The following is a 25,318-nucleotide window of genomic DNA, read 5'->3' on the forward strand; positions in this document are numbered from 1 at the left end:
CTGATGCTCCTAACCACTGTGCATACTAATAACAAGTGCTTACTTGGAATTTTCTAGGTTGCATTCACATGTTAAGTGCTCAGTATATATAAATTTATTTAATCTTTATAATAACCCTATGAGGTAGGTTAGGTTCCCTTGGTGACTCAACAGTAAAGAATCCACCTGCAATGCAGGAGACGTGGAGCAGGAAGATCCCCTGGAGAATGAAATGGCAACCCATTCCAGTATTCTAGCCTGGGAAATCCCGTGAACAGAGGAGCCTGGTGGGCTACAGTCAATGGAGTTGCCAAAGAGTCAGACAAGACTTAGCAGCTAAACAACAAGGTAAGTAGTTTTATACCAGTCCGTCTTATAGGTAAGCATACGAAAGCACAGGGAGGTTCAGTAACTTAGTTAAGGTGGCAGAACTAGTGAGTGGCAGAGATGAGATTCAAACATGGGCAGTTTGACTGCAGAGCCTTTGTCTTCACTGTGACATACCACTGCCTCTCGAATCATATTGACTTATCAAAGACATTCGTGCGTGTTGTGTTATATTATCAAATTAACATTGACCCAGACTTGATGATTACATCAGTAACGATGAGGCATTTATTCCTGAATGGATGCTTTTCTCATAAATAAAGTTCTTCCCAATTTAAAAAAATTAAAAACAATGTATAGGCATAACAGAAATAACCTACAAATAACAGTGTTTATGACAAATATGATTATATAAAAATACACATTATAGTCTTAGTTTGAATTCTATGACAAAAAGAAATGACTTACAGATAAGATCAACTGAGGGAAAGAAAACTTCAGTTTGCCTTAAGTTATGCACACAGGTTGTTTTTTCCCATGGCCGCCACCTGAATTATTAAAGTTTAAAAGTTAAACTTTAATGTTAAACCACTCAGACTTCATAAATATGCTGTAGTGACGAGGCTTATTCGGTGTTAGTTCCACATGAGGGGGAAAGGGTCCATTTTCATCCAAAGGTCACCTGTCTAATGTCCAGGTAACTTAATGACTGCAGAGCTGAGCAATCATCTTCCTACACATCACATGTTTTAAACTGTATAGTATATTATACAGGAATTGAAGTCCTTAACTTGCTTTTAAATTTTAGGAATAGAGCCTTCAACCCTTTATCCGGTCATATTTGACTGAAGTAATAACAGTTTTCTGCTAACTTTTCACTTTTGATCTTTGGTGTATGTTCACTACACTCATTTGTTAACCACAAAGGATATGCTTCTCTGAAGCAAGAATTAATACTGATTCAAACTGATTTTATGGAAAAGTCATTCCAGGGAGTAATTTGACATCCGAGTATTCACTGAATACAAGAATGACAGTTTCTTTCAAAGAGCCGGATGGATGGTCTTTTAGATGTCCAGTTTTACATGCACATCAGTAGAACTTCTTAAGCATAAGGTACTCTTGTTTTTAATAACATCTGAAAATTTGTGCTAATGGAAGCACTGATCCCGCATTCTAGAATAAGTTGGGAAACGACACTGAATAGAAAGGACCCCTGTGACATACTGAGTTTAAGCAATGAATGTACTCCAGGCTCGGAGAAGGCAATGGCACCCCACTCCAGTACTCTTGCCTGGAAAATCCCATGGGCAGAGGAGCCTGGTAGGCTGCAGTCCATGGGGTCGCTAAGAGTCGGACACGACTGAGCGACTTCACTTTCACTTTTCACTTTCATGCATTGGAGAAGGAAATGGCAACCCACTCCAGTGTTCTTGCCTAGAGAATCCCAGGGACGGGGGAGCCTGGTGGGCTGCCGTCTATGGGGTCGCACAGAGTCAGACACGACTGAAGTGACTTAGCAGCAGCAGCAGTACTCCAGGCTATAAAGCAGGAATACAGTACAATCACTACATAAGGCAAATAAGTGGAAACATTCCATATGGCTTCCTAGGCAGAAAAGAAAATTAAAACTTCTAAAGAATTCTTCTCAGTATGTTACAAAATTAAAGCCAAAGCAAACTGCTAAAATTGGGGAAATAAAAAACAGAATGTAAAAAAGGGGAAAAAAGAAAAAGAAAATAACATACTTTGGCAATTGGTGCCATGGCAACTTCCAAAAGCCAGAGTGCTTCACGACAGAAAAAAAACTCATTAAATTATTGTTATGGACCAAATGATTGTGTTCCCAACACCCCCCTCCCACATCCACACACACAAATTTTATATGTTGAAGCCTTAGTTCCCAATGTGGTGATGCTTGGTGCTAGGACCTTAAGAGACGATTAGGGTTAGATGTGGTCATGGCGGTAGAGCCCTGGTCTGACAGGCCTTTATAGAAAGAGACACAAGAGAGCAAGTGCTTCCACCCTTCTCTCTCCGTATTTCTCTCTCTGTCTCTCTCTCTCTGCCACACAATGAAAAGGTGTTGGCTACAGGCCAAGAAGAAAACTGTCACCAAAAACCTATATTGCCCAGCACCTTGATCTTGGAATTACAAGCTTCCAAAACTGTGAGAATGTTAATTTCTGCTCTTTAAGCCACCCAGTCTATGGTCTTTGTCCAGATAGCTTGGGCTAATACAATTGTTAAAAAACTACCTTTACTTTGTTGCAGTCAATGCAAAGTAAATCTGCTATGTCTCAGAAAGTGTGATTCTTTGTTTATACTGAAGGTCTTCAGAGCCTGCTTTTTTCTCAATTGGTTGCAGATCCTAAAAATAGGAATAAATTATATCTTAATATACCTGTTTGCAACAATCTAATATTCACTGATCTCTAAAATATGCCAACAAAAACAAATCCTTAGAAACTCAGAAAATCTCAAATACTTACAACAAGAAGATGCGAAAACTCTTTGTGCCTGTAGTTCTGAAGTATGTTCCAGCTCTGAAATCTTGTGATTTTAAGTATTTAAAGTTTAATTTTTGATAATTTTAAGAGTGGATTTTGTTCACTCAGCATGTGTAACATCTGAACATTTTTATAGAGGTAAAGTGTAAGAATTAAGAATTACAGTACTTTTTCCTCATTTTGTGCTTAGGATCATCAAGTAACAGGATAGCTTTACATTATCCTGAAACACTGGAATATTTCTTATTCTGGAACTTCCATCTTAAGACAGCTAATTATAAAATCATCAGTGTCTGTGGAGTGCATTAAAGAGTCATTGTCATCAGGCTGCCATCCTGATCCATCTTATCCCTCTATCTGAGATATATAATTACACAGCAGCACTGAAGCTACAGAAAATAGAATGTTTCCCACTGCAGAGGCAGTACAGCCAAGGAAAGAGTCCTTCTTAGCACAGACAGGGTCAGTGACAAGCAAAGAATAAATTCTCATGTATGTGCCTAATTTCATTCATAAGAGATATGTCTTTTATAATCCAGATTACCTGAAGTTAAAGACCAAGGTTTGGGGTTTTTATTTTGAATATTGATATTGGAAGGACTGATGTTGAAGCCAAAACTCCAATACTTTGGCCACCTGATTCGAAGAGCTGACTCATTGGAAAAGACCCTGATGCTGGGAAAGATTGAGGGCAGGAAGAGAAGGGGACGACAGAGGATGAGATGGTTGGATGGCATCACTGACTCAATGGACTGGGTTTGGGTGGACTCTGGGAGTTGGTGATGGACAGGGAGGCCTGGCGTGCTGTGGTTCATGGGGTCGCAAAGAATCGGACATGACTGAAAGACTTAACTGAACTGAACTGATTAGGATGAGGGCTGATTGCCAGTGGAACCAGCCCTGTGATTAGAGGTTTGGAACTGAAAAGTCCCACCTCTCCCCCTCCCATCATCCCCAGGAGAGGAGAGGCACTAGAGATAGAATTTAATCACCAGTAGTCAACGATTTCATCAGTCACATCTAAGTAGTGAAGCCTCCATTCAAACTCAGAAGGAAGGGGTTCAGGGAGTTTCCCAGCTGGTGGACACATGGAGATGCTGGTAGAGTGGGTCCCCATGCTTTGCCCTGTGTGTCTCTTCCCCCTGGCTTCTCCTAAGTTATATCTTTCTGTGATAAACTGGGGATCTAGCAGATGAAAATTTTCTCTGAGTTTGTGAGCCTCTCTAGCAAAACTACAGCAGACAGTTGGATGACATCACCAACTTAGCAGACACGTTTAAACAAGCTCCAGGAGATGGAGAAGGACAGGGAAGCCTGGCATGCTGGGGAATGGGGTTGCAGAGTGGGGCAGGACTGAGTGACTGAACAAAAACTAGCAAAATTCATCAAACCCTAAGAAGTGGCTGTGCGAACCTCTGGTTTATAGCAGGTCAGTCAGAGAAATATAGGTAATACTTGGACTTGGGAATGGAGTCTGAAGTCCAAGGAGGGGGTCACTGGAAGCTCCAATCTAGCTAGTTGGTCAGAAGCATGGGTAACAGCCTGGGTTTGCAACTGGTGTCTGAAGCGTGTGCATGTGTGTGTGTAGGGAGGTGGTAATCTTGTAAGACTGAACCCTTACCTGTGGAATCTGATGCTATCTCTCAATAGATAGTGTCAGAATTAAGTTGAATTCTTGGACGCACCCTTCTGATGTCCAAGAATTGTTTGTTGATGTAGGGAATTGACCCCCTTCACCACTACATCGGGTCTCAGAACACCCAAAAAAAGTGAAATGGAATTTCATAAAGTGAAATGGAATATGACATAAATACAGAAATAACTGGAAGTTATTGAAGGAACGTTAAATAACTGGAAGCTACGTAAGCATAGAAGTAACGTGATAATATCTCCAAATTTTAAAGCACATTTCTCTCATTGCAGATGAGAAATGAATCAAAAATGGAAGAGAGCCATTTAGAAAGTTGATGGCTGTCATCCTTGTAGGAGATCGATAATGATAAGGGGATGGAGAAAGACATACCTTTGAGGCAGAATAAGTACCTCCTGGGTTTATTTCTTGACTTTAGAAGATTAAGAAGACAATAGGAAAGAAACGTCTAGATTCTGGATTGAGCGACTGGGTTAATGGTGACATCATTTAATGAGATAGGAAATGCTGGAAGAAGAATAGGTTTGGGGATAAGGTTTAAGTATGCTGAGTCAGTTTTCAACAAGTTCAGTTTTGGTCGATATGACTATGTTAGATGCAAAATAAGACATAATGTCTGACCTTGAGGGTTCATAGTACAAGAGAAAAACAATTAGCACGTTATTGTATTCAGCATAATGAAAGACTACATAAAGACACAAAGTGTTGAAATAGGATATGTGAGGTTATGAATAAACTCTAAAATTCAGTGACTTAACCAACAAGAATTTATTACTCACTTATGTGAACTCTAATGCAGTTTCAGAGGACTTTCCAGAGTACACCTACCCCCTCCCCAACATGTGGTATGTTTAGGCCATTTTCATCTTGTGGTTCTGCCATCTCATCACAAGACCTTCCTAGTTAACTGACAGAAGAGAGCTTTGGAAAGTCATGTACCAGCTCTTAGGTGTTTCAGACCAGAACTGGCACATGTCACTTCCACTCATGGCTCTTTGGCCAGAAGCAGTCACATGGCCCCACCTTGTTAGAAAGGAGCTGGAAAACATAGGGCATTGACAGACTACTCAGTGAGGAGCAAGAGTTTGGAATGAGAATGATTCAATCACTAGCTGGGAAAGTCGAGAACTCCTTCACAGGGGGATCACGTTTATGCTGGAAATTGAAGGAAGTCTAGGCATCGGCCATGTGATGAGTATAGAGGAAGGGCTTTGCCGGCTAAGGGAACATCATGTGTGTGGATGAACACAAGGTGTTAACAGATGTCTGGGGAATGCAAGAAGACACTTGTAGTCAGAGTCTAGGGTTTCAGGGAAGTAGAAGAAGATAAGGTGATGATAAAGATTGGGGAGGGCATGAGTACCATACTAAGGAGGTTGTATTCTGATCTGTGGGCAAGGGTGAGCCACTGGTGGTTCTCGGGTAAATAAATCCCTGTATAACATCAGTGAGGAAAAGCAACTAGAAAGAGGAGAGACTGGAGGCAGGAATACCAGGTAGGAGACTGTCATAGAGTTCACAAAAGAGACAAAGAGAGAAATCTGCTTAGTAAACACAATGGGCAGGACTTGGAAAACCTCTGACATGGGAGGGGGAGGTAGAAGGGACTGTGGAGATGAAATTTGAGGTTTCCAACTTGGTCAGTTTAGAGGATAGTGAAGCTGTGAACAGAGACTGAGAAAACAGTCATTGGAACAGATACAACAGTAAAAGTAAATCTTTCTTACAGTTAGAGATGTGAGATTCTATGAGCATCCTTTTCTGGAGTTTTTTTTTTTTTTTTTTTTTTTACCAAGAACTGTTCTATAACTATGTTGTAATAATATTTTTCTTAAAAAAAAAAAAAGTTTTGTCTACAGAAACACTGAAGGAATAGGCTTTGTTATTAGCTAAAATCACCCCTTTTATTTGAGTCTTAGCCCAATTGCTATCGCCTACTAGATCCTGATGTGCTTGGACATGGAAGCATCTGGACCAACCACATTTCCTTATTTAAGCCAAAACAAGTTAACTCATCTGTGGCTTATCTCATATCCGCCCTGTAGATCTCATGGGAGGATATAGCCCTGATTATTAAAATAATGTGTAGAACACAAAAATAGCATGGAAAGGAGTTTCAGAACACGATCTTTATAGTTGCTTTTAAAAATAACTTACTCATATAAAGTTAATATAAGTTAATGTTTTGTGATGAAATATTGCTTGGTTTTGATAAAGTATCTTTGTTGTTCTTGGTTTTGCTTTTTTTTTTTTTTAATGTGCATTCACTTAACTTGGGGGGAAACCTTTTTTTGTAATAAAAAGAAAAACACTTAGATGCTGTTTTTTCCTCTGTAACTTGTGGTAAGTCACTTGACCTTTTGACAATTAAGCCCTTGATTGTGATACAGGATAATAATGTTCAACTCTCCTTATGAGAATATTTTTAAAACTTATCTTATCAAAGGTGTTAAAACATTGTTGTGCCCTTAGGTGACATGTATTGGTAAGTACTAAGTATGAATAATTACTGCTGCTTATTTTGAATATAATAATTTATTTAATCCTGGTACTTAGCAATCTTCTATTATATATTAGGTGCTAAGGATAAAAAAAAAATACATGGTCCCGACTTTCAAGGGATTCTTCATTTTAGCAGAGAAGATAAATCATAAGATAAAAGAATCAATCAACACAGATAAGCACAATTTCAATGGAATCACTAGAGGGGAAAAAAGAGTGAAAGAGAAAAAAATCAACAGAAAAATTACCTGAGCTAGTTTTTCTAAAAAACTTCATATATCTTGACTGACTCTTTTTTTTTAATTAGCTCTCTTTTTTTAACTAATAATAAGCCATAGTAATTTTCAAAGCTTCCATTTGATGGCAAGTTATTTGAAGCAAGTCATATTTTTCAACCTGGTGTCTTATTTATCACAAAGAAGTGAAGAGTGCTGGCCCTGGATGTAGAGCTGCTGAATTTAATTACTGGTGTGTGACTTTGAGCAAGTTTCTAAGCCACTTAATACCTCAGTTACTTCATCTATAAAATGAGGGAATAATAGCAAAACTTCGTAGAGCAATTGAGGACTGAACAAGTTATACATGCAAAGAAACTGAAAAAAAATATAAAACGAGAAACTGAAAGTAATTGGCACCTGTTAAGCATTCAGTAAGCACTAACTATGATTATTAGCCACACCTCCTAGTACAATGTTTTGTATACAGTAGGTACATGCTGTTTGGATTAAATTAGCAGACACTCGGGTGTAATCCAGAATCAGGTAAAAGAACCCATTCAACTGTCACTGTTCTTGACAAAGACAAATATAAAGCTGGAAAGATTTCACCTCATGAAGAAATGAGGAAAGAGATAAAAAACCAAAAAACCTAAGGGTGGACCTTGAAAAGGGTTCTGCAGATCTTAGGAAGTGAACAGCATCTTTAACATGTCATGGGAGGGACTTCCCAGTGGTTAAGACTCTACATTCCCATTGCAGGGGGTACAGGTTCAATCTCTGGTTGGGAACCAAGATCCTGCCTGCCATGTGGTGCATGTCATGAGAGCAAGGACAAGGCCAGTCTTCCAGGCCTGACACCTACCTAATGTCTAGCACATAGTAGATACTTGACAAGTATTTGTTAACTAACAACCCAATGAGGGTTTGGGGGTAAAATGTAATTCTGAAATTATCTAGCATTACTCAGAAGAAAATTTCCATTTTTGATCTCTTCCACAAAATGCAAGAAGAGCTATTTTTTTTATGAAACAATATCGGAAAATTATAACGAGAAAAAAATGGGACATTGCTAGTCCAAGCACCAGTGATAAAACGCTTGTTGCCACCTGTGATGACTTTAAAGACTGTGTCTACTGAAGGCAAGGCCTTAGCAAATGTCATACCTGCTGCAGTAGATCTTAAGCCAGTGTGGGGTAGGAGTGGAGGGTACACAGAGTCAAAAACTGTCAGGCTGCTTCTAAGTGTTCATTTATATTGTCCAAATCCTGGACAGTGAATATGTGTGGTAATGAATTCTAAGGATGTTAGATCAGGAGGCAGGAACATAATTTTAGATTGGGCTGAATTTATCACTTGGCATGTATCCATAAGAGATGCTGGATTCAGTGAGCTAATTCAAGCAGCTGAGAATAGTTCTAATTGTTGGCTTTGATTTAATGTATTCTATGCTGAGTTAAGCTGAGATAACAGAAATTCCTTGGTATTATATGAAACAGTGATTCTCAGCCCAGTTTGACCTCATGCCCCCTTTTTATAATAATTTTTTGTAATACCCCCTTTGTTCTGAAATGAAATTCATAGTTAATATAATCTACTTATACATATTATTTTCTTAAATCAATATAGTATTCTAACTGTAACATAAAGAAGGAAAGGGAAGGTATTACTATTTCAGTGTGTAAATGCTTAAACACAACTCCTACCGGGAGACACAGCAGCAAACTAGCCAGTCATATGTCTACATCTATGTGTGGAATCGCCATAGTAAAGTAGCTACAAATATAGGCTGACATAGATGTGTTGTTTTGAAGGTAAAAGATCATAGGTAGTCTTGTGGTTAGTGACATAATTTTTCCAAAATAATGAAACGAGTATTGGTGAAGTTCTGAACAAAACAAAATAGCTATAGCTTCATTTACATGATTCCTGCTTTCCAGAAAATTTAGTGTATATTAAAACCTCATACATGAAAAAAAAAAATTCACAAACGTGCCTAGTTTTTGAATGGCTTTCACGTGAAGGTCGATTTTTTTGAATGTACTGTAGTGACCGTATTTGACACAATTACACAGTGAAATCCAAGATTCTGGACTCCTGATCACCTAGCCTGAAAGTCAACATTTTTTTAAGCCTTTTATTTTATATTGGAGCATAGCTGATTAACAATATTGTGTTAATTTCAAATGTACAGCAAAATGATTTAGTTACATATATCTATTCTTTTTCATGTTCTTTTCCCATTTGAGCTGTTATATAATATTGAACAGAGTTCCCTATGCTATACAGTAGGTCCTTGTTGGTTACTAATTTTAAATATACCAGTGTGTACATGTACACACTAAAAATCAATATTTAGATTTAAATATACTACCTGCTTCTCCCTCTATCTTCACTGCTAGGATCAAAAAAAGAAAGTATCAGCATTTAATGATCATATATTATGTGGAAGGAACTATGTAATGCTTTATAGTTATTCTCTCAGATCCCCTAAAACAGCCCAATAAAGTAGGTGTTTTTATTTCCCTTGGATGAAAGAAATGAATAAATGAAGCTCCTGGATTTTTCTGAAAGACCCTGTGTCATTTACTGAGGTAACTGTACACTGGGAAAGAGAAATACTCTTCATGGATTATGGACTGAGCGCTGAGCTGCCAGGAATCCCTGGGAACCAAGAACTTTACTATGGTCACTCAGCTGAGTTTGGCTTACATAGGTCCTGTTGTAAATGCTGTTGGGTTCGAGTCTATCTTACAGTGGGTCCTGATATTTACAATCCCACCTCTGGTTTCTTCTACTATTCCAGAGTATATATTTGGAAGAGTATTCTCAGCGGTTGGTAGAATTCTAGTATTGGCTCCCAATCCAAGTAATAAAGGCTATTACAACAGATAAAGGTCAAGTAGAGGATTCCCTGGTGATCCAGGAGTTAAGATTTGGTGCTTTCACTGCTGTGGCCCCGGTTTGATCCCTGATCAGGGAATTAAGATCCTGCAAGCGGCCAAAACAAAAAAGAAGAAGAAGAAAGAAAGGAAAGAAAAGGCCAAGTAGAACAGCCTTCCCAATCAAAACAGCAAACTGAAAGCAATTCTAAATTTCTGGGAGAATCACAGAAGTCAGTGCTTGAAAGGGTTTAATAAAAGACTTGAAACAAACAGGAGTACTAGTCCTCATCTTATCTGCATTGAACTTGACATTCACCTGTGCAGAAGACAAATAGGTTCTGGCATCATAAGCTTAATTATATTAGGAACAGTATACAGCTGCACCTTTGATCTCTTTACTGAGTCAAATCAACAAAATGCCACATCTTGTATGCAGATATTGATGTGATAAGTGCATTTTTTTTTTCTGTCTTAAGCTGAAGCACCTTGCTTTCACTAATGTGGATAGCAGTACACCTTCACTGTCTTGGTAAGCAGATATCACGTGTGCCAAAGAACGGAAAGTAAGTCCCACAAAAGTGCATGGTCCTGCCACCTCAGGAAAGTTTCTGAGATTCCAGTTGTTTAGTCACATGAGGATATTCTTTCCAAAAAGAAATATACAGTGATGCACCTTGCAATTCTACTTTGAGAAAACGGCACAACACTTGGCGGAATGGTTTTTAATTAATATGTAACATAGTTGGGTGTACATTCTCTGACGTTTCCTAGGTAACCTATAAAGACACTGACATTGAATAGACCTAGAGGAAGAGAAGGATGTCAGCTGCTCCAGGCTTCAGTGCAAGTATCTGATCCTTCATATACAGAAAATACAATGGCAACTGACTTTACCCATGGACTATCTTGGAATTCTGTGTAGAAATCTGCGGCAGGCCTAACAAGAGAATCATTATCAAAGCTCCATTGAATTTTATCACCAGGTCCTTCTCTCTTCAGCAAATAACTACTCTCCTTTTCTTCTATGTATCTCTTAATAAATCTCTAAATTGGGTCCTGATAAAGATTAAACACATTAAATGATTAATTACCCTGGTTACTCATCACAAACTGGGTGTTTTCTTTTCAATCCATCACAGTGAAAAGTTGGACATGACCAGCACATTCCATCATTAAATGGAAGCAGCGACTGAATTTGGTTTGAAGCAGGCCCTTGAAGGACAGATGAGTTGTGTGAACAGGTGGCTCATTCTTTATCAGTTATGCTACACACTGACTTCTCTCCCTAAACCAGACATATGGCCTCGTGGAAATCTACTATCATCAGTTAACTGAGAAAGCATACTTCAAGCCTGATCTGCAGATGGCTTTTGGAGTATATGCTGGTACCAGCAAGAAGCAGACTGTCATAGCACTAGAACTTCAAGTTGGGGGCGAGAATTGGGGGGTGAATTGGATAAAGGTGGTCAAAATGTACAAAACTTCAATTAATAAAATAACAGTACTAGGAATGTAAATGTACGATATGATGACTACAGTTTATATTGCTCTGTGGTGTGTTTGAAAGATGCTAAGAGAACAAAGCTGGTTTTAGAAAAGGCAGAAGAACCAGAGATCAAATTGCCCACATCCGCTGGATCATCAAAAAAGCAAGAGAGTTCCAGAAAAACATCTACTTCTGCTTTATTGACTATGCCAAAGCCTTTGACTGTGTGGATCACAATAAACTGCGGAAAATTCTGAAGGAGATGGGAATACCTGACCTGCCTCTTGAGAAATCTGTATGCAGGTCAGGAAGCCACAGTTAGAACTGGACAGGGAACAACAGACTGGTTCCAAATAGGAAAAGGAGTATGTCAAGGCTGTATATTGTCACCTTGCTTATTTAATTTCTATGCAGAGTACATCATGAGAAACGCTGGGCTGGAAGAAGCACAAGCTGGACTCAAGATTGCCGGGAGAGATATCAATAACCTCAGATATGCAGATGACACCACCCTTATGGCAGAAAGTGAAGAGGAACTAAAAAGCCTCTTGATGAAGGTGAAAGTGGAGAGTGAAAAAGTTGGCTTAAAACTCAACATTCAGAAAACTAAGATCATGGCATCTGGTCCCATCACTTCATGGGAAATAGATGGGGAAACAGTGGAAACAGTGGCAGACTTTATTTTTGGGGGCTCCAAAATTACTGCAGATGGTGACTGCAGCCATGAAATTAAAAGACCCTTACTCCTTGGAAGGAAAGTTATTACCAACCTAGACAGCATATTGAAAAGCAGAGATATTACTTTGTCAACAAAAAGTCTGTCTAGTCAAGGCTATGGTTTTTCCAGTGGTCATGTATGGATGTGAGAGTTGGACTGTGAAGAAGGCTGAGCACCAAAGAATTGATGCTTTTGAACTGTGGTATTGGAGAAGACTCTTGAGAGTCCCTTGGACTGCAAGGAGATCCAACCAGTCCATTCTGAAGGAGATCAGCCCTGGGATTTCTTTGGAAGGAATGATGCTAAAGCTGAAAGTCCAGTACTTTGGCCACCTCATTCGAAGGGTTGACTCGTTGGAAAAGACTCTGATGCTGGGAGGGATTGGGGGCAGGAGGAGAAGATGAGATGGCTGGATGGCATCACTGACTCGATGGACGTGAGTCTGAGTGAACTCTGGGAGTTGGTGATGGACAGGGAGGCCTGGTGTGCTGCGATTCATGGGGTTGCAGAGAGTCGGACACGACTGAGCGAATGAACTGAACTGAAGAGAACAAATCCTAAAAGTTCTCATCACAAAGAAGAAAAATTTTTCTCTTTTTTGTATCTGAATAAGATTGTGGATGTTAACTAAATTAATTTTGGTAGTCATTTCATCATATATATGAGTCAAGTTATTATGTTGTACACCTTAAGCTCATACATGGCTGTATGTCAATTATATCTCAATAAAACTGAAAAGATAGAAAAGAAATTTTAAAATAGCACATTGTTAAGCAGGAAAAATAATAACAGATTTATAAATTCGCCAAAACAAACAACAACAAAAAAGACTTAGAACTTTATATAAGGGGCCTGGAAAAATAATTCACCTCCTAGGGGGAAGAGCTTTAAACAGCAATATGGGTTATCTGCTTTGCCTGGAAGGATGGTGGCCAAAGGTTAAAATCAAGAGTGATTTATGGTGTTATGCAATAGTTTAGATTGATGATCAGGGACTGGACAGAACTCCAATTAGGATAACAATTGGAACTCCAATTAGAACTCCAACTGATGACAAGGAGATTCGGTTAAGCTATATACATGAAATGATCCTCCAACTCTCCACCCCACCCCACATTAGAAAAAGCTCATCAAAATGGACTTTCTCTTGTCAAAGCTGATTTAGTGATTGCTACTGTTGAGTGACTGTAAAAGTTAGATTACATGTTAGGCTGAAAATACAGAGGCTTAAACAAGTTAAAAGTAATAGGAATAAAGTGTATTTACCTTTCCTGTAGAAATCCTGGCAGGCAATCCAGGCTATTATGGCAACTTAACATTTTAGGGAGTTCATATTCTTTCCTGCTTGCTTTTCCCTTTTCCTCTGCTGTTTTATATAGGGTGTGTCGTTAGTGGTGAGTCCACACGTCACACGTTCTCAGACGAGGATTGTGACTGAGCTAGAGTAGAAAAGAGCATCACTCCGAGGTGGACGCTGTGGCTGAGAAGATGTGGGGTCTCTTGGAGTGATGGTAAGGATGTTCTCATTTGTACAAAGTTTTGTTGCATTATATTGAGTGGGAATAGTTGGCTGTTGGAAGTTTAAGGATGAGAAGAAGGGTGTGTACAAATGAATTTTGGGTCGCCAGGAGGCCTAGCACACATACTGTAGAATGGTTTGCACAATACCTATTTCACCCTTGTCCCAGAATGCCTTTCTGAAATGCAGAGATTGGAAAGCTGAAAGATACTTATTCCAGAATTTAATAGATTTTAAAAATAAATTATTTTTGAGTGCACCAGGTCTTACTTGCTGCACATAAGATTTTTAGCTGTGGCATGTGGACTCTTAGCTGGGATGTAGTTTCCTGACCAGAGATAGAACCTGGCTGGGCCTCCTGCATTGAGAGCACGGAGGCTTACCGCTGAACCACCAGGAAAGTCCCTTATTCCAGATTTACATTCAAGTTGCAGCTAAATTTCCATGTTCAGATTATTTGGGTTGAGCCAAGCTGAAACAAAGAATTTGATTTGAAACTGAATTATGTGAGGGTAGAAACTGATACAGATGGTGAAGAAGAGCTGGGAGCTATGGCTTCCTGGTTCCCAGGGATCTTCCCATTTTAACAGGAGGCTTTTAGATTCAGCAACTTTTGATGTGGCAGAGGTGGCCTGTTTCTGGTGCCAGCCATTGTGGAAGCAGCTTCCTGATTCAGCAACTTCCTGATCACAACAGAGTCAGCCACTACCTATTTCTATGTATTACTTTGGGAGAAGTCCTGGAAGTCCAGACCAGAGGTTCTTCCTTTAGCTCTTTCAATGATTGTACAAATCAAATAAACTTTTTGGGATTTAAACTAGCTAGAGTTTATGCTCCAGACTGTTAAGAATCTACAACAATACACATGGGACCTAGAGAACAGGAGGTCTCTTATAGGAGGATGATAAAAATATGGTCCATCTTACTAGCTGTACACCAGGCCTGGAAGGCAATCAGTTCATGTTAGAGTCGGGAGGACTTTGGGAAAAAGCACCCAGCAAAATAAAAATGGAAATCATAGATTATCTGATGTGATTAGGCATTTGGAAAAATTATTGCTAAGTGTGTTGGAAAAATAAATGGTAGGAGCAGTTGAAAAGAAATTAAAGCTAGGTACAGAAAAAACACAAGCAAATAAAAAAGGAGTCAATTATTAATTGCAGGAAAACTAGAAAGGTGTACAGAAAAAACGCGTGCTTAAGGGACACTATTTGGCTCAATAATAAATAATATTTACACAATCAGAAAAATATATACATCAGCTATTGCTTTAGCAAGTTTCTTTAAAAATGGAAGAAAGGAAGTACAGAGGTAAATCTTCACCTACTGTAATAAGTAATCTATACAGTCTGTCTAAAAGTGATAAGTTGGTAGGTATAATTATAAAAAAGGAGATAAATAGCAGAAGACACAGCTAAAAGAATTAAAAATGGCTGCCCCTAGGGAGTTATATTTGGTGGCAGAAAGAGAAAAGACTAGTATTTCTTGTTTAAGCCTTTAGTACTACTTGATAATTTATCTATTTGTATGTATTACTTCGATGAAAATATTTTAAATTAAAAAGAAAATACAGGAACTAAATATTCCACTTAAGAAATTAGAGAGACTTCCCTGGTGATCCAGTGGCTAAGAATTCACCTCCCAGTAATGGGGATGTGGGTTCAACCCCTGGTCAGAGCACTAAGACCCCACATGCTCTGGGGTAACTTAGCCCATGCACTGCAATGAAGAGTCTGTTCAGCCAAAATAAATAGAAACAAATGAAGATGCTTAGGAAAAATGTTGAAGGAAAATATAACAAAAAATATCCCAATAAAGAAAGAAATAACTAGAAGAACAAAGAAGTGAACTGATAACTAAGAACCAAAACCAAATATAAAATATAATCTTAATGGATAAAAATAATCTCAATCTCTATTGAAAATATCAATAAAACAAAAACCATTGGTAAAACTAACCAATAAAAAATTAGTAGAAATCATTGAACACTATTAAAAGCAAGAAAGGGACACAAATGAATATAATGAGATTAGTCATTCTTGCTGCTGCTAAGTCGCTTCCGTCGTGTCCAGCTCTGTTTGACCCCATAGACGGCAGCCCACCAGGTTCCCCGGTCCCTGGGATTCTCCAGGCAAGAACACTGGAGTGGGTTGCCATTTCCTTCTCCAATGCATGAAAGTGAAAAGTGAAAGTGAAGTCACTCAGTCGTGTCCGACTGTTAGTGACCCCATGGACTGCAGCCCACCAGGCCCCTCCGTCCGTGGGATTTTCCAGGCAAGAGTACTGGAGTGGGGTGCCATTGCCTTCTCCGTAGTCATTCTTAGATAATATTAATTATTATGGAAAATTAATTTGACAAGCTATTTGACATGAACAGTTTACTAGGAAAGCATAAAATAAATATTACTTCTGACTCAAGAAGGGGTAATAACAATAATACATTAAAACTTTGAAGAAATTGAAATCTGTTAAAGAACCATTCTAAAACAATTAACCAGTTTTATACAATTTCTTCATGTAGTTTCAACATTATAGAAACTATTTAGAAACATATGTTTAACAGGCTTCCCTAGTGGTCCAGCAGTTAAGACTCCGAGCTCCAAAAGCAGGGGATCAGGGTTTGATCCCTGGCCAGGGAACTAGATCCTGCATGCTGCAACCAAGACTCGGAGCAGTCAAATAAATAAGTAAAATAAAAATAAATAAATGGTGTTTTAGATAAGAAAAAAAACATGTGGTTAAGAAAATCTTTCCAGCCCATTCTATGTATCAGACATAACCATGGTTTTAGCTCTAAAATACAGTTATAGCACACCCCCCAAAATTATACAGTCTTGTTAATGAACAAAGATGCAAAAATACTAAGTACTAGAAAGTTACTATGTGGATCACCATAAACTTTGGAAAATTCTTAAAGAGATGGGAATACCAAACCACTTGACTTGCCTCTTGAGAAATCTGTAAGCAGGTCAGGAAGCAACAGTTAGAACTGGACATGGAACAACAGACCGGTTCCAAACAGGGAAAGGAGTACGTCAAGGCTGTATATTGTCACCCTGCTTATTTAACTTATATGCAGAGTACATCACGAGAAATGCTGGGCTGGAGGAGGTACAAGCTGGAATCAAAATTGCAAGGAGAAATATCAATAACCTCAGATATGCAGATGACACCACCCTTATGGCAGAAAGTGAAGAAGAATTAAAGAACCTCTTGATGAAAGTGAAAGAGGAGAGTGAAAAAGTTGGCTTAAAGCTCAACATTCAGAAAACTAAGATCACGGCATCTGGTCCCATCACTGCATGGCAGATAGATGGGGAAACAATGGAAACAGTGACAGATTTCATTTATCTGGGCTCCAAAATCACTGCAGATGGTGATTGCAGCCATAAAATTAAAAGATGCTCAGTCCTTGAAAGAAAAGCTATGACCAACCTAGACAGCATATTAAAAAGCAGAGACATCACTTTGCCAACAGAGATCCGTCTAATCAAGGCTATGGTTTTTCCAGTAGTCATGTATAGATGTGAGAGTTAGACTATAAAGAAAATGTCAAAGAATTGATGCTTTTGAACTGTGGTGTTGGAGAAGACTCTTGAGAGTCCCTTGGACTGCAAGGAGATCCAACCAGTCCATCCTAAAGGAAATCAATCCTGAATATTCATTGGAAGGACTGATGTTGAAGCTGAAACTCCAATACTTTGGCCACCTGATGAGAAGATCTGACTCATTTGAAAAGACCCTGATGCTGGGAAAGATTGTAGGCAGGACGAGTAGGGGACGATAGAGGATGAGATGGTTGGATGGCATCAATGACTCAATGGACATGAGTTTGAGTAAACTCTGGAAGTTGGTGATGGACAGGGAGGTCTGGCATGCTGCAGTCCATGGGGTCACAAAGAGTCGGACACAACTGAGCAAGTGAACTGAACTGAGAAAGGTAGATCTTACAGTTTATAAATAGATGAGTACTTTACGTAATTGGGTTTATCACAGGAATATCAAAATGCATCAACTTTACAGAATTTAAGGATAAAATTCACTGTATGAACAGATTAAAGTTAAAAGTGATCTTCAAAAAATGACAAACAATAATTCAATAAAAATTCCATGTCTATGAACACACTTCGTAAGTTAGGAATATATCTTGATAAAACTGACCTATCAGACAACATGCAAATGTACTTAATTGTGAAACATTAAATGCAATCCCATTCAAGGAAGGAAAAAGCAAAGAGTGATAGTATCAACGTTGTACTGAAGATGCTAAACTACAGTAAGAGAAGAAAAAAATGCACATTTTGAAATGGGACAGACAAATGGTCGTTATTTGTAACAATATGTACCAGTAACAGTTGCTTATAAAATATAATGAAAAAATACAGTGGAAAAACAAATAAATAAAAATCCATATAACGCCAGTGATTAGATCTATTAAACATGCTGCTGCTGCTAAGTCACTTCAGTCGTGTCCAACTCTGTGCGACCCCATAGATGGCAGCCCACCAGGCTCCCCCGTCCCTGGGATTCTCCAGGCAAGAACACTGGAGTGGGTTGCCATTTCCTTCTCCAATGCATGAAAGTGAAAAGTGAAAGCGAAGTCACTCAGGAGTATACCACCGTCAGCGACCCCATGGACTGCAGCCTTCCAGGCTCCTCCGTCCATGGGATTTTCCAGGCAAGAGTACTGGAGTGGGGTGCCATTGCCTTCTCCGTATTAAACATGAGCAAGGCCCAAATGGAAAACACTAAAAATTTTACTCAAAGACAAAAAAGATAATCTGACACCTGGAGAGATGAATCATGTTCTTGGATAGGAAGACTAAATATTGTAAAAGTGTTCATTCTTTCTGAAAAATAATCTATAAATTCTATTAAGAAGTATTTGACTTGTTTCCAGTATTTCATCCATCTTCGAGATAATCTGGGCTTCCCTGGTGGCTCAGCTGGAAGAATCCGCCTGCAATGCAGGGGACCCCCAGTTCGATCCCTGAGTTGGGAAGATGCCCTGGAGAAGTTAATTGCTACCCAGTCCAGTATTCTGGCCTAGAAAAGTCCATGGACTGTATAGTCCATGGGGTCGCAAAGAGTGAGAATATCTGGAATAATCCAATCTGATTATCTTTAGTTTATAGAAAAGTATTCTTCTTTCTTGACATATGTAACTTTTCTTTGTCTTTGAAATTTGTAAATTTTATCAGAACGTATCTAGGTTACATCACTTTTAGTGATCCTTACTGCATAGCTACTTATAAATGTCTATTGCTTTTTCATTTCTCTTCCTTTTTGCTTTCTGCAATTCATTAAAGGCAACATTAGATTACTAACATCTACATTCTATGTTCTTCAGTTCAGTTCAGTCGCTCAGTCATGTCCTACTCCTTGCGACCCCATGAACCACAACACACTAGGCCTTGCCGTCCATCACCAACTCCCAGGGTTCAGCTAAACTCATGTCCATTGAGTTGGTGATGCCATCCAACCATCTCATCCTCTGTCGTCCCCTTCTCCTCCTGCCCTCAATCTTTCCCAGCATCAGCGTCTTTTCCAATGAGTCAACTCTTTGCATCAGGTGGCCGAAGTATTGGAGTTTCAGCTTCAACATCAATCCTTCCAATGAACACTCAGGATTTATCTCCTTTAGGATGGACTGGTTGGATCTCCTTGCAGTCCAGAGGACTCCCAAGAGTCTTCTCCAACACCACAGTTCAAAAGCATCAATTCTTCAGCACTCAGTTTTCTTTATAATCCAACACTCACATCCATACATGACCACTGGAAAAACCATAGCCTTGACTAGACAGACTTTTTGTTGACAAAGTAATATCTCTGCTTTTCAATATGCTGTCTAGGTTGGTAATAACTTTCCTTCAAAGGAGTAATCGTCTTTTAATTTCATGGCTGCAGTCACCATCTGCAGTGATTTTGGAGCCCCCAAAAATAAAGTCTGACACTGTTTCCACTGTTTCCCCATCTATTTCCCATGAAGTGGTGGGACCGGATGGCATGATCTTCGTCTTCTGAATGTTGAGCTTTAAGCCAACTTTTTCACTCTCCTCTTTCACTTTCATCAAGAGGCTTTTTAGTTCCTCTTCACTTTCTGCCATAAGGGTGGTGTCATCTGCGTATCTGAGGTTATTGATATTTCTCCCGGCAATCTTGATTCCAGCTTGTGCTTCCTGCAGCCCAGCGTTTCTCATGATGTACTCTGCACAGAAATTGAATAAGCAGGGTGACAATATACAGCCTTGACATACTCCTTTTCCTATTTGGAACCAGTCTGTTGTTCCATGTCCAGTTCTAACTGTTGCTTCCTGACCTGCATACAGGTTTCTCAAGAGGCCAGACGGGTGGTCTGGTATTCCCATCTCTTTCAGAATTTTCCATAGTGTATTGTGATCCACACAGTCAAAGGCTTTGGCATATAAAGCAATAAAGCAGAAATTTGGCAATAAAGCAGAAATAGATGTTTTTCTGGAACTCTCTTGCTTTTTTGATGATCCAGCGGATGTTGGCAATTTGATCTCTGGTTCCTCTGCCTTTTCTAAAACCAGCTTGAACATTTGGAAGTTCAGGGTTCATGTATTGCTGAAGCCTGGCTTGGAGAATTTTGAGCATTACTTTACTAGCATGTGAGATGAGTGCAACTGTGCAGTAGTTTGAACATTCTTTGGCATTGCTTTTCTTTGGGATTGGAATGAAAACTGACCTCTTCCAGTCCTGTGGCCACTGCTGAATTTTCCAAATGTGCTGGCATATTGAGTGCAGCACTTTCACAGCATCATCTTTCAGGTTTTGAAATAGCTCTACTGGAATTCCATCACCTCCACTAGCTTTGTTCGTAGTGATGCTTCCTAAGGCCCACTTGACTTTGCATTCCAGGATGTCTGGCTCTAGGTCAGTGATCACACCATTGTGATTATCTGGGTCATGAAGATCCTTTTTGTACAGTTTTTCTGTGTATTCTTGCCACCTTTTCTTAATATCTTCTGCTTCTGTTAGGTCCATACCATTTCTGTCCTTTATCGAGTCCATCTTTGCATGAAATGTTCCCTTGGTATCTCTAATTTTCTTGAAGAGATCTCTAGTCTTTCCCATTCTGTTGTTTTCCTCTATTTCTTTGGATTGATCACTGAGGAAGGCTTTCTTATCTCTCTTTGCTATTCTTTGGAACTCTGCATTCAAATGGATATATCTTTCCTTTTCCCCTTTGCTTTTCGCTTCCCTTCTTTTCACAGCTATGTGTAAGGCCTTCTCAGACAGCCATTTTGCTTTTTTGCATTTCTTTTTCTTGGGGATGGTCTTGATTCCTGTTTCCTGTACAATGTCACGAACCTCTGTCCATAGTTCATCAGGCACTCTGTCTAACAGATCTAGTCCCTTAAATCTATTTCTCACTTCCACTGTATAGTCATAAGGGATTTGATTTAGTTCACACCTGAATGGTCTAGTGGTTTTCTCCACTATGTTCTTAACTTTTATCTAATAATTTCCAAAGCCTTTTTGTTCTCCCTATGGGATAACTGGAGCTTCCTAGGTGGTTCAGAGATAAAGAATCCACCTGCCAATACAGGAGAGATGGGTTCTGTCCCTGGATTAGGAAGATCTCTTGGAGAAGGAAATGGCAACCCACTCCAGTATTCTTGCCTGGGAAATCCCATGGACAGAGACTGGTGGGCTACAGTCCATGGGGTCGCAAAGAGTCGGACACAACTGAACACACACCCACTTGCATGGGATAACTGACCAAGCTCTAATTCACACATTTAATTTTCCATAATTTGATATTCATTCAGTTACAATCTGTCTTAACTGGGTTTGTTTAAAATATATTTTGCTTATTCTCGGATTGCTTCCGTTGAGCAGGAGCAGCGTCTTCAGCTACACTGATCACAATCTCCCTGGAGCAAGTCTCCACGCAGGCTTCCTCTTTGTTGAGTGATTTTGAGAACAGGGCCAGGCATGTTTTCCCTGGGGGCAAACCTGTAAACAGGCTTCCTCCAGGGTGGGGGGCTAATAAGTATTTGTGAACCAGCCAGTTCTCCTAGTAAGCAAAAAAGATGAGTCAAAGCCATTTCCTATCTTGCCATAGTTGTTGTGTTGTGTTAGTTGTGTTAGTCACTCCAACTCTTTGCAATCCCACAGACTGTAGCCTGCCAGGCTTCTCTGTCCATGGGATTCTCCAGGCAAGAATACTGGAGTGGGTTGCCATGCCCTTCTTCAGGGCATCAAAATGGCCAACAGGCTGGTGCTCCCTTCTTGGTTATGTTAGCTCTGTGAAAACTCCTTGAGTCATGAGATACATATGTGAGATAGGTCTTTATTTTCCAGGGTTAGGCAAAACATATCCATTTTATATTTGCTAGACTATTTTAGTAGATGTTTGGAAAGTAAGGTCATCAAATGCATATGCTTGTTTTACTATCTTAGCTTTATCTCAGGAAGAGTTTACCTTTACCATATGGTGTTAATTATTAATAGAAAGGTAAAGAAGGAGGATATGCAATTAGAAAAACAAGAACCATAACTTATTTTTACTGTTTTTGTTGAAGTATATCCTATAAGAGAGTTGGACCGTAAAGAAGGCTGAGCGCCAAAGAATTGATGCTTTTGAATTGTGGTCCTGGAGAAGACTCTGGAGAGTCCCTTGGACAGTAAGGAGATCAAATCCAGTCAATCCTAAAAAGGAGATCAACCCTGAATATTCATTGGAAGGACTGATGCTGAAGCTGAAGCTCCAATGTTTTGGCCATCTGATGGGAAGAATCAACTATTGGAAAACACTCTGATGCTAGAAAAGATCGAAGGCAGGAGGAGAAAGGGGCAACAGAGGATGAGATGATTGGATGGCATCACTGACTCAGTGGACATGAGTTTGAGCAAACTTGGAGACAGTGAAGGACAGGGAACCCTGGTGTGCTGCAGCGCATGGGATCGCAGAGTCGGACACGACTTAGTGACTAAACGAAAACACCTTAAGGAGTGGCTGCAGGCTGATGGCTCCTAGGTGACAGGTATTCGTTCCTTCCTGAGCTCCCTTAGGGCTCACTGGCTCATGATCAGTTAAGTCGCTCAGTCATGTCTGACTCTTTGCAGACATGAATCATGATGGAGGAGGGCTGCAATTGTTGAGGGTTGAGACATCCTTTGTTTACTGATAAGGCAGGAAATATTCCATTTCTCACCTTCAATGTTTTCATTTATTAATTTATGTTAATAAGGATGCATGGAATCATAACTGTTACAAACATTATTTTGTTGTTCAAACAGTCCATTTTGGCCAGTGAGAACTCTTTTCAAATCAACTTCTGTGTCCTTTTGACATGTCCCCATCATTCTTTGAGTACTTCCTTTCAGTCTGGCATAATAAAATATTTCAGACTCATCTTTCACTCTCGCTGCACCAAGTCTGGACTCAGCTGTTTTTATTTTGATAAGGAGTCCTGATTCCTTTCAGCGGAGAATAGCATGCAGAAGCCAAGTTCTGCGCTGTTGGTGTGCTTGTTGCTATTGGACGTGGGGGAAAGGGGTGATGCTCTAGGTCAGAATTAGGGAATGCGTATATCCCATATAAATATGTACATGTATTTCCATACCCTGAAAACACTGGAATCCATAAGTTCACACCAGTGCTTCTAACTCCAATCCATTACAGTGCTCATTCTAGCTTAGTACTTTTCCAAATCTGTAACTCTTTTCTCTAAAACAAAAAAGGAAGAATCTAGCACCCATCATCAGTATTTTATTTCTTTTATGTATTCTATTTGTATTTTGTGTATTATCTCCCGTTGCCTCTGCTGCATGCTTAGCTTGTTCAAGGGATAAAAATACTAGTAAGTCCAGTATAGCAGAAACCGGAGAGTAAAAGGGAAAATGGTAGAAGATGAAATTAGTGCCGTGTCACTTGTACCCTAACAGTAAATCTTTCTTGGCTTCCCAATGGTGCTAGTGGTAAAGAACTCGCCTGCCAAGGCAGGCGGAGAAGGCAATGGCAACCCACTCTAGTACCCTTGCCTGGCAAATCCCATGGACGGAGGAGACTGGTGGGCAGCAGTCCATGGGGTGGGTAGGAGTCGGACACGACTGAGCGACTTCACTTTGTTGGAGAAGGAAATGGCAGCCCACTCCAGTGTTCTTGCCTGGAGAATCCCAGGGACAGGGGAGCCTGATGGGCTGCCGTCTCTGGGGTCGCACAGAGTCAGACACAACTGAAGCAACTTAGCAGCAGCAGCAGCAGCCAAGGCTGCCTGGAGAATCCCATGGACAGATGAACTTGGTGGGCTACCATCCATAGGGTCACAAAGAGTCAGACACAACTGAAGTGATTTAGCACAGCACAGGACATGATAAAACAGAATAGTTATTATATAAAAGTTAGTTAAATTTAAGTGAAGTGAGATCTTAAACATGGACTTCCACATCTTTAGACATGCATATTTTTTTCTTCCTGTATTTTGTCTTTTAAGTTATTTTTGTCTTATTTGTCTTGGTATGCTTCATGATGGGCTTCCCTCATAACTCAGCTGGTAAAGAATCCACCTGCAATGCAGAAGACCCTGGTTTGATTCCTGGGTCAGAAGATCCGCTGGAAAAGGGATAGGCTACCCACTGCAGTATTCTTGGGCTTCCCTGGTGGCTCAGATGGTAAAGAATCTGCCCACAATGTGGGAGACCTGGGTTCAATCCCTGGGTTGGAAAGATCCCCTGGAGAAGGGAAAAGCTACACGCTCTGGTATTCTGGCCTGGAGAATTCCATGGACTATGAAGTCCATGGGGGTCACAAAGAGATGGACACAACTGAGTGACTTTCACTTCACTTCACTTCATGCTTCATAATATTTATCTAGCACAAAACAGGTGCCCCATATGTTTTTATTATTTAATTTAAATTTTAAAACAATAAATTTAAATTTGTTTTTAAAAACATAATTGAATATTCCTACTTTCTAAATAGGTATGGACTGAATTTTTTCATAAAGACAATAATGATCTGCAGTATTCCAGAGGAAACTGGCTTATTTTTATATATTCTTAACATTTTCTTTTTTAAGCATTCTATTGTTTTAAACATGTAACTTAGACTCTTAAAAATAACATTTCCTTCCCCTAAATACAAATGTATTTATTTTTTCCCATTTGGCAAACATTGATTTGGAGCTTCCCAGGTTTATAATAGAACCCATACCTTTCTCAAGAATTAAAATGAGCCAACACCCGGCTTTCCTGCTGACTCAGTGGTAAGGAATCTGCTTGCCAATGCAGGAGACGTGGGTTCGATCCCCGATCTAGGAAGACCCCACATGCTGAGGAGCAACAAGCCTGGAAGCCACAACTGCTGAGTCCTCCGTGCCACCACTACTAAGCTGGCATGCCTTAGAGCTCGTGCTCTGCAAGGAGAGAAACCACTGCAACGAGGGGCCTGCACACCGCAGCTGGAGAGTAAGCCCCGCTCGCCGCAACTAGAGAAAAGCCTGTGCCGCAACGGAGACTCAGCACAGGCAAAAGAAAGAAATCAATAAAATTATT

At 39.7% G+C, this 25,318-nt stretch overlaps 1 long non-coding RNA gene across 1 annotated transcript; it reads left to right on the plus strand.

Moving 5' to 3' along the window:
• Positions 1 to 25,318, plus strand: LOC147356238 (uncharacterized). Its single transcript, XR_015143160.1, has 3 exons — positions 1 to 327; positions 13,653 to 13,784; positions 25,055 to 25,318. It is a non-coding gene; the product is annotated as an uncharacterized LOC147356238 (long non-coding RNA).

Source organism: Bos grunniens, chromosome 16, assembly GCF_055505025.1.
Source record: "Bos grunniens cultivar Pamir isolate PY7600 chromosome 16, Bosgru_T2T1.0, whole genome shotgun sequence".
Taxonomy (NCBI): Eukaryota; Metazoa; Chordata; class Mammalia; order Artiodactyla; family Bovidae; genus Bos; species Bos grunniens.